This window comes from Triticum aestivum, chromosome 5D (assembly GCF_018294505.1).
Source record: "Triticum aestivum cultivar Chinese Spring chromosome 5D, IWGSC CS RefSeq v2.1, whole genome shotgun sequence".
In the NCBI taxonomy this organism is placed as follows: domain Eukaryota; kingdom Viridiplantae; phylum Streptophyta; class Magnoliopsida; order Poales; family Poaceae; genus Triticum; species Triticum aestivum.
This window is the reverse complement of record NC_057808.1, coordinates 554,488,718-554,498,118: the sequence shown is the minus strand read 5'-3', so window position 1 is coordinate 554,498,118 and position 9,401 is coordinate 554,488,718.

The window sequence follows — 9,401 nt, the reverse complement described above, 5'->3', positions numbered from 1 at the left end:
TTATAGAAATTTTTCTGGTTTTTTAGTTATAGAAATGTTAGAAATTTTTCTGTTTTTTAGTTATAGAAATATTAGAAATGTTATAGAAATGTTATAAATTTTCTGTTTTTTAGTTATAGAAATGTTAGCAATTTTTCTGTTTTTTAGTTATAGAAATATTAGAAATGTTAGTTATATATATAGAAATGTTAGAAATTTTAGAATTAGTTTTAGCTAGATGAATTAGATTAATGTCAAATTGTTATAATTTGCATATAGAATTTTAGTTATCACAATCCAATCATTGAAAAATGTTACTTTTTGCGGGCATATAGTATTTGTTCTCGACGATGCCCGGCCCGCATCCTCGCCGTCGACCCGTTCGCGACGACGTCCGGCTGACCCATGTCCGGGACTGGGCTCCGCCGGGCTGGCACTGGGAGGTGCTACCTAGAGGGGGGCGCCGCTTGGTGAGGAACCCGACCTCGGGTCTCGTCGTCGATCCTAATCTCCTTTGGTGGCGTTCGCGTGGGCCACATTCGGTGGAGAGGGAGTCAGCCCTGCCGGAGGTGGTGCGTCGCCGTGTCAGGGAGGAGGACGAGCACGTCCATCGCTACATGGCTGCTATGGACGTCAGGTTCTCCAATACCTGGCAGGTTCTTTGGGCAGATGACCGGAGATATGATCCTGTGATGGTTCCTTCTCTTTGGGTGTCCACCGCTCGCGCCCCAGGAACCGCGAGTGGCCTAGATTCTTCTGTAGTATTCGATCTTTATTAGCTATCTAGCCAGTGATGTATTCGATATATAATATTCGAGACGATGTATTCGAGATTATATATATTATTCGAGACGATGTACTCGAGACTATATATCATTCGAGACGATGCATATTATGTACTATATGATTCAGTTTTTCCTTATTGATTGCATCCATGCATTGTAATTTGAATACTAAATTGTTTTATATTTCTTCTGTATTAGTTAAGTAAAAGCTATGGCAGACAATACCGGCAGAGAGAGAGAAGAGGAATTGTTCGAGATCATACGCAGCCCTCGCAGGCTAGATGATCTGAATGAAGCAGATGACGGCTCCCAATATCTGAACAATACCGGGGAGGGTGATGATAAGATATTCGATCTCGACGACCGAGCTGATGAAGTCATGAACTATGATTATGATTATGATGATGCAGACAATGTTTATGATGACACAGACAATGTTGATCTTGAAATAACAAAGACTACCGGCGAGGTATATTTATATAAGCAGGCATCTCGTGATCATCACATGTTTTTTGATTTGAAGATATATTAACAAATCGATCTTTCTTCTTTCAGCCCTCCGGATCGAGCAAATCTGCTTCTACAGACAGCAGGGCAAAGCGAGGCCCGGGCAAAAAGTTGAAGGAGGGTGTAAAGTATAACATCGACTCCATCAAAGCTAATGGCGAACCCCTCACGCCTAAGAACATTGCGAACAAGTGGACTCGTCAGTGCGGAGTTCTTGTGAAGGACCAACTCCCGATCTCCATTCAAGAATGGAAAGAGCCAAAAACTAAACGTCCAGATGTTACTTGGGTCGACGACAGAGCAAAACAAAATCTTTGGGAATCTCTGATGGAACATTTCACCCTACCAGATTATTTCACTGATGCAGATGTGCAGAAAGTCAAGGACGCTGCTCTTAAGAAGATGGCAATTGCATTCAACACCAACAAGAAAACTGTATGGGCCAACTACCTCGCTGCAGAAAGGAAGACTCCAGAATTCAAGGGAACACTGGAGAAGCAAAGGGAACACTGGCCCACTTTCGTGAAATTCAAGGAATCAGAATTATCTAAGGAACGGTTGAGAAAAAACAAGGCCAATGCCGCAAAAAGACGCAGTTCCATAGGCTGGGGCCAGGTGGCTACGCGGTGGCAATGCCTAAGTGGGATAAGTCTGAGCAAGAGATGGAGGATGCAGGGGTCACTCCGGTTACTAGGAGCTGGCCCCCCAGGTGCAGAACTTGGTTCTATGCGCATGGGGGGCGTTGGACCCGAAGACAGGCCTGGTTTCGAAGAAGGCAAGTCTAAAAGGAGCCGAACAAAAGTTACTTGACGCAATAGAAGATGCTCGAAAGGGGGTGTTCACGCCCAACAGAGAGAACGACGAGCTTACGCGCGCCCTGGGAAATCCTGAACACCCGGGAAGAACACGAGGCAAGGGCATTATTCCCTGGTATGAGGGCTTTTCGGAATGGAACGACGACTATAGGACCCATGCAAGAAAGAAGATGGAGGAGGAGAAGAAGAGGAAGCTGGAGGAGGAGCAGAGGAAGCAGGACGCAGAACGCCTTCAAGGCCTAGAAGCAAGGCACGCGGACTTGGCACTCCAAATCCAGCAGCTGCAGCAGCAGCAGATCGACTCACTTAGCCAGGAAAGGGGGTCCCAGCAGCGGCAGCGGCAAGCGGATGATCGTCCAGCATTGGATAGCACCGTCCCATCCATGCCGAGAAGCAGCGTTGGTTCCGCCCTGGGCGACGCACTGCTGGATACATACCCTGTGGATGACATCATAGAGAACACTAACTGTGAGCTACACTTCAAAATGAAGAACATATCCATGAAGGTGGCGGACGCCGTTGCTTTTACAATTACCCCCGAAGCAACCTTCCATTGCACCCCGATTCCAGCGGGCTATGCTCGTGTCTTGGTTGATGAGGTGGTGGACCCATATTCGGGGCTACAGCTTGACATTCCTGGAGGTGACGACGAGCACACACTGGGAGAGGCCATACATCGTATCATCCTATGGAGAAAGGATTGCATCGTCTATCGAAATCCACCGACACCGCTTCTGCCGACTCCTCCTCGAAGTCCGCCACCGAGTCAGCAGACTCCCGCTCCTCCAAGTCCACGAACGCGTGAGCCAACTCCTCCTCGAAGTCCGCCACCGTGTCAGCAGACTCCCGCTCCTCCAAGTCCACGAACGCGTGAGCAGACTCCTGCTTCAAGTCCGGCACAGCGTCAGGCCACTCCTCCTGTTTCAAGTCCGACACCGTGTCAGGCCACACCTCCTGCTTCATGTCCGGCACAGCGTCAGGCCACTCCTCCTGCTCCAACTCAGCCACGTTAGCCGTCTCCGCCGCCTCAGCAGTCGCAGAAGAGACACGCCGCAGCTATGGTGCGTAGCGGTACGAGTCGAGGTAGTACAGGAAGTACAGGCGGAGACAAGCGATATAAATATGGTCCAAGCCTCGCTCCTCTTCCTCAGAGGCCTTACCACATGACCGAGGAGCAAATAAATATGGTCCAAGCCTCGCTCCTCTTCCTCAGAGGCCTTACCACATGACCGAGTAGCAAAACGATGCCATAGTGAAGGCCCAAGTGGACGCCCATTTTGGACCAGAACCGGCACCACCGCCGAGGGAGAAAGTGCCTGAGGAAAAGATTGACCACTTCATTCGTATGGCTGGACCACCAGCTCCCAAGCCTGCTGACTCAGACTATGAGCGCCAAATCAGGAAGGCACATCGAGCACAACTACAGAAAGAAGCGAGCTCGAGCTCGAGCCAACAAGCAGATGTCAAAAAATGCGGGAAAACCGTTCCCCAGCTGGGAGAACAGGCGGCGCAATCGATCCCCCCGCTTGTTGTGCCAACAACACATGAGAGTACGCGCGCCCAATATTATTGTGGGCAAACCGTTTACGTTCCCCAGCTGGGCAATGTGGTAATAACCGAGGATCATATAATGCAGGCTGAAATGCTCAAGATCACCGTTGGACAACTCCTCGATATCGAGCCCATGTCTCCGCTTAGAGAGGAGGAAATAAAACGGAAATATGTCCGGGGCCAACCTTTGGTCAAGCCAGACGAGGTCAAGAACCTCCCAACGAGAATGTATAAATTGCATCAATGGTACATGAACATTACCAAGATTTCCAATCGAGAGTCCCTCATGGTGAAAGTCGAGAAAGATCATTACTTCCATAAGCTAGCTGTGTCCGTTGAGTATTCGGAACTATTTCAGTTATTCAATCAAGATGCACTCGACAAATCTCTCGTCAGTTGCTATTGTCTGTAAGTGATTTCTTTCTGTAATTTAAGTCTCAAGCTAGTTTTAGTGCTCATTGATCGATCATTACCTGTAATTATCCTCACTATATTCTTTTCTGTGGTATATATTATGCAGGATGAAGATCTATAAAATGAAAAAAGCTGGACGCTATGGCATTGGGTTCATTGACCCAAATACCGTTAATGAATACACATGGAAATTGAAATGGTATAGACAAGATGTAGAGAATAAAATGTTAGTGTTCTGGAAGCGCCTCAATAGCAATGAAGATATACTACTTCCTTACAACTTCGAGTGAGTCACACTGTCTTGTACTACAAATTTTATTTTTGCTTACTAGCTATATGTTAATAAGTGTATAGGGTTTACGGTTAGTTGATTAGTGTTATGCACATACTCGCTTAATTTATACATGCAAACGTATGCGCATGCAGGTACCACTGGATCTTGTTAGACATTAAAGTTGAGGAAGGAAAAGTTGAAGTACTGGACTCACTACTTAAAAAAGAAAGTGACTACAGCATCATAAAGGGGATAGTCAACAGGTAATTTCAATCATTATTAACTATATCTCGGCCTATTTAGTTTGTCATTTCCTGATATGAACTATTTAATAACCCCTTTATTAATTTTCTTTACCGGCGGGCAGGGCTTGGGCAAAGTTCATCAAGGTGACTCCAGAAAAATGGCGAGAAAAGCTGTTTTGGTATCGACCCAAGGTAAGCAATTAAGTAGTACTAGCTAGCTAGCTACCATCTCTTTAATTCTTGTTTCAATACCATTAATTAATTAACATGCTTGATTAATTATTACCTGGTTAAATTCAATTCTCGTAAAGGCCCTGAAGCAGGCGCCGGGGACTGATCTGTGTGCATTCTACGTTTGCGAGAACATTCACATGATGGCGTCCGAAAGGAGCAGATCTGATAGACAGGACTGGGTACGTTTGTCAGAAACTATTCACAAATTTTTACCATTATCGATATCTAGTCCCACAACTAATACACATGCATATTGATCTTCTTCTTAACAGTTCAGAGAGGTGCGGGAGCAGCTCCTACCAACGGAGCGCATACTAGCACTTCAAAAGGAAATCGTGGGATTTTTGCTCGACCAGGTCATAGATCCCAAAGGAGAATACTATTACCCGCTACCGCCCCATGAACCACTTGTCATCGTGCTCCGAAGGCATCAATGCAACATGTAGGAGAAATTGTATATATATACATGTGTATATGTGAATAATTAATGGTGGTTGTGAGACATTCGATTATATATATATATATATATATATATATATATATATATATATATATATATATATATATATATATATATATATATATATATATAGGGAAAATACATCCTACCATCCGGTGGTAGTTACCCCTTACCCCACATATATCATATACTATCATGTGGTACTATTTATACTATTATTTTATTTTAAATATATTCATGTATTATATCTAAGATATTTCAAAGCAAGTTACACGAAAAAATTGCATATGAGCCCATAGTTTTTGTTATATTTGTGAAATACGTACATATTTGTACGTAAAAAAGAGCATACTCAAAACATGGTACATACTACCTAAAAATTAGTATATATACTACCTAACCATTGTTATATACTACATACTACATGTACATACTCTCGGTTTCGATAAATACTACATACAACATAGAAAACGCAAGTGGTGGTAACTACCACTGCTTGTAGGAAACATTTGTCAGTATATATATGATCGGTTGTACGAGAAAAATCTATTTATATATATGCATAACTTGTACAATATATAGTATCGTAAAATACAAGCAAACAAAAAAAATTAAATGGAAAACACAAAATTAATGGAAAAATAAAAATTAAAACCAACCCCCCCAACATTTAGTACCGGTTGGTGCTACCAACCGGTACTAATGGTCTACCAGCACCCGGGCCTGGCTCGTGCCACATGGTGGCACTTTAGCGCCGGTTCGTGCCGAACCGGTAGTAAGGGGGGGGGGCGCTTTTAGTCTCCACTCTTTAGTGCCGGTTGTAGAACCGGCACTAAAGGCCCTTACGAACCGGCGCTAAAGCCCGGTTCTGCACTAGTGCTTACATATGATATATGTATTTGAAAAGAAAAGGGAAATAGAACACATCAATGATATTTGAAGTGCAACTACTAACCTGAAATTCAACACATCAATGCACTTATGTATACATGTTTTTCTCAAACTTGAAAATTTTGGTACGCACGAAAGTTACTTTGCTGGATTTTTGATTGAATATTAAGTGACCAAGTATTACCAACAAGAGTGCCTTCTAGCATCCGTGAGTCTGTAGGACATGTTTTAATACTCCATGTACAAAAAAGTCACTTCTATCAACAAAATGGAATATGCTTACATTCATTGTTTAGCATGTACACATATATTGCTATGGATAAGGGTTTCAGAAGTAACAATAATTGGAAGGTAGAGCACCATCAAAATTTTGTTCATTTCATTTACATTCTCTATATAGGCCTTCTAATGACCTGAGAGCTTTGATGTTAGTATACATAGATATTGTGGGAAATGTAGTAGAATACAAAAAATATCGCCCTACGAACACCCATGAAAAATATGAATATGCATACAGGGTTTCGATCAATAATCGTTACCGACTCCGAGTGAAGCGGAGGTTTACGAGACGGTGTAGATCGTACTTGGAGTCCTTTGAACCGTTGATAACGATCCCGCGAACCACCCTCGAATAGAAGATCGAAAGCACGACCTCTCTACTTGGTTGCAAGCGTACGGTCTTCATGATCCGGCAGCGCTTCGCCATCTAGAGCTAATCGACACCGGAGAATTAGAGGGAGGAGATTAGAACCCCAAAGTCCACCGTACGGTAGGAAGTGACTAAGATACTCTCATGGTCTGAGGAACTGAAACACATGATAACACTCCGTGTTATAACAACTGATCAAACGATATTATCTCAAAATATAACAAATAAGATTGGGTTGATTCAATATGATCGTTCATCTAACGTCATACCCTCAGTGTTGTTTCAGGACTATCTTTACATTTAACGATATCCTGAGATCCGGAAAACATGATCACCAACAACACTTGAGCCGGTCTTTGAGGCAAGACCAGGATCCTATATTTTACTGTTTGTCATTCCACACGTGCATTTGAGTTTTCCACTAAATCACATATTCCAGTACAACAACAGTTATAGCATGAGATATAAACTCGAAAAATGGAAATATAATAATACAATATTATTGCCTCTAGGACAACTCATATGCATACTATTTATAGAATATGAAATGGTATCCTCACTAGTCTCAGGATAGGTTACATGTGAAGTGTCGTGAAATGTTATATAGAGCTTCTCCTTCTTCATATTTAAATATATTTTGTAATGCCTCAGTGTGACGGATGTTTGAGAAATTATATAAAGCTATCAAATTTTAGTTAGACCCTATCATGCTCAGTTACTTATTGGACTGAAGTTTTGAACTTTTGTGTGTTAGCTTCACCATTTCTTAATTATGGAACCTGCATATTTTTCACTATAATTTGCCTCATTTTCAACTGACTTTCTCTTCCGGTATTTTTATTTTACACATATGAGTTTGATTTAATAATTTATTATTTTAATAAGTTTCTTAACACATAACAGTCTGCAATGTATATATGCAAAATTGGTTAACCGACTGACTCGTTTATTTTTAATTTTCCTTTACATGCATTCACTTGATGAACTTCAATATATGCATCTTTGCTTCACTGGAGTGCATTTATCAGATTTTCAGTTTGCCGAGCAATAAACTCTAGAGAGCACCAATTCATCAAAAAATACACACAATGATCAACCAACTTCATATTATAATACCATCGATGAATTACAATTATATTATATCATATTTTATTTTTACATCAATTCCGTATTAACTTATGCACGATAAGATTGATAAAAAACTACTTTCACATATGTGCTCACTGGTGTATTGAAGAGTCAAAATAAAATAAATATTTATACTAAACTTTTATATTTATATATAACTCATTTTTATATATCATTCATAATTAATATAATTTTAATAATTCTATATGATGATTAGTCAAATGACAATGCTGCTAAATAGTAATACTATTGTTATTTATGTTATAATTGTATCTCTATGGTTGAGAAATATGCATGCACACCATGTTGGATTTAAACCCTGTTTATAATAAGAGTTACATTGGCTTTTAGCATTTTATATGGTGTTCCTATACAAATATATTTAAACTAAATCTGCATCAATGTGAGAGAATAATAAACCAACAACAACACATGCCGTATTGGATGATTGGGTTATACGCTTATTCCTATATATGCATTCTTAAAAATTCTTGTAGATATCTCAAAGGTGTATTTGTCATAAATATCTAATAGTTTCTTGTTCTCGAGTACAAAAAATTATTACAAGGAGCTTGAGGTGTAAACTTACTTTGGTAAGCTGAGTTTATTTTTTTAGATATTTACTAGGCCCTTGGATGCAATAACAATTGACTAATCATGCAGTGGTTAATATAAATTTACATAATTAGTAAGTGGACCAGGTCCTCCATCTCGTGGGCCTCAGATAGTCATTTCTGGTAGCACGGTCTATCACTAATTTATTTTGGTTATCAACTGACGAGCTTCAAACCTAGGGTTTTCAGGCATGTCACTAAGCATTAGTCAGTGGTGATATAAAGGTCATTAATGGGCACATCACCTGTTAGTGGCGATAGCGATACTGTTGGAACCCAAAAAAAGCTTGGGTAACTGTAGTGGTGGCGTAGCCATATCTAGCCATCATCATCGCCAAGTCGTCGAGTGGTGGCCTCTCCAACAGTCGGGGACGATTTGTAGTCGCTGCACAAGCATTGCGTCCACCACTGTATACTCACACCTCATGATTGATACCCTTGCCAGTGCTCACATTGTTGTCGTGTCTTCACCTAGTGTCGCTACCGTTGTAATAGCCACCCTATCGCTGATGTGTAGAAACCACGCTACCACCACTTCAGTTGTTATACTGTCATTGATGTCTTCCAAGGAAGAAAACCTGGAGTGAGTGTTGAGGACGGTCGGTGGGGAACATGGTGCCCTCATCCCAGCGACTTCGTGGTCGGCGGGGGTTGAGGAAGGCCTAATCCGAAATTGGCGTAGACCTTGGAGGCTAGATCCAATGGAGGGGCGGCTAGTGGAGGCATAGTCGAGGGTGGCCGTCCCTATCCATTGAAAGAAGAAAGAGGAGAAGACTCAAGGGGGAGACGGAGTAGTGGAGCAAAGGGGGTTAGGGTATCGAGAGTGATACACACACAGTGTGTGTTTATGCACGT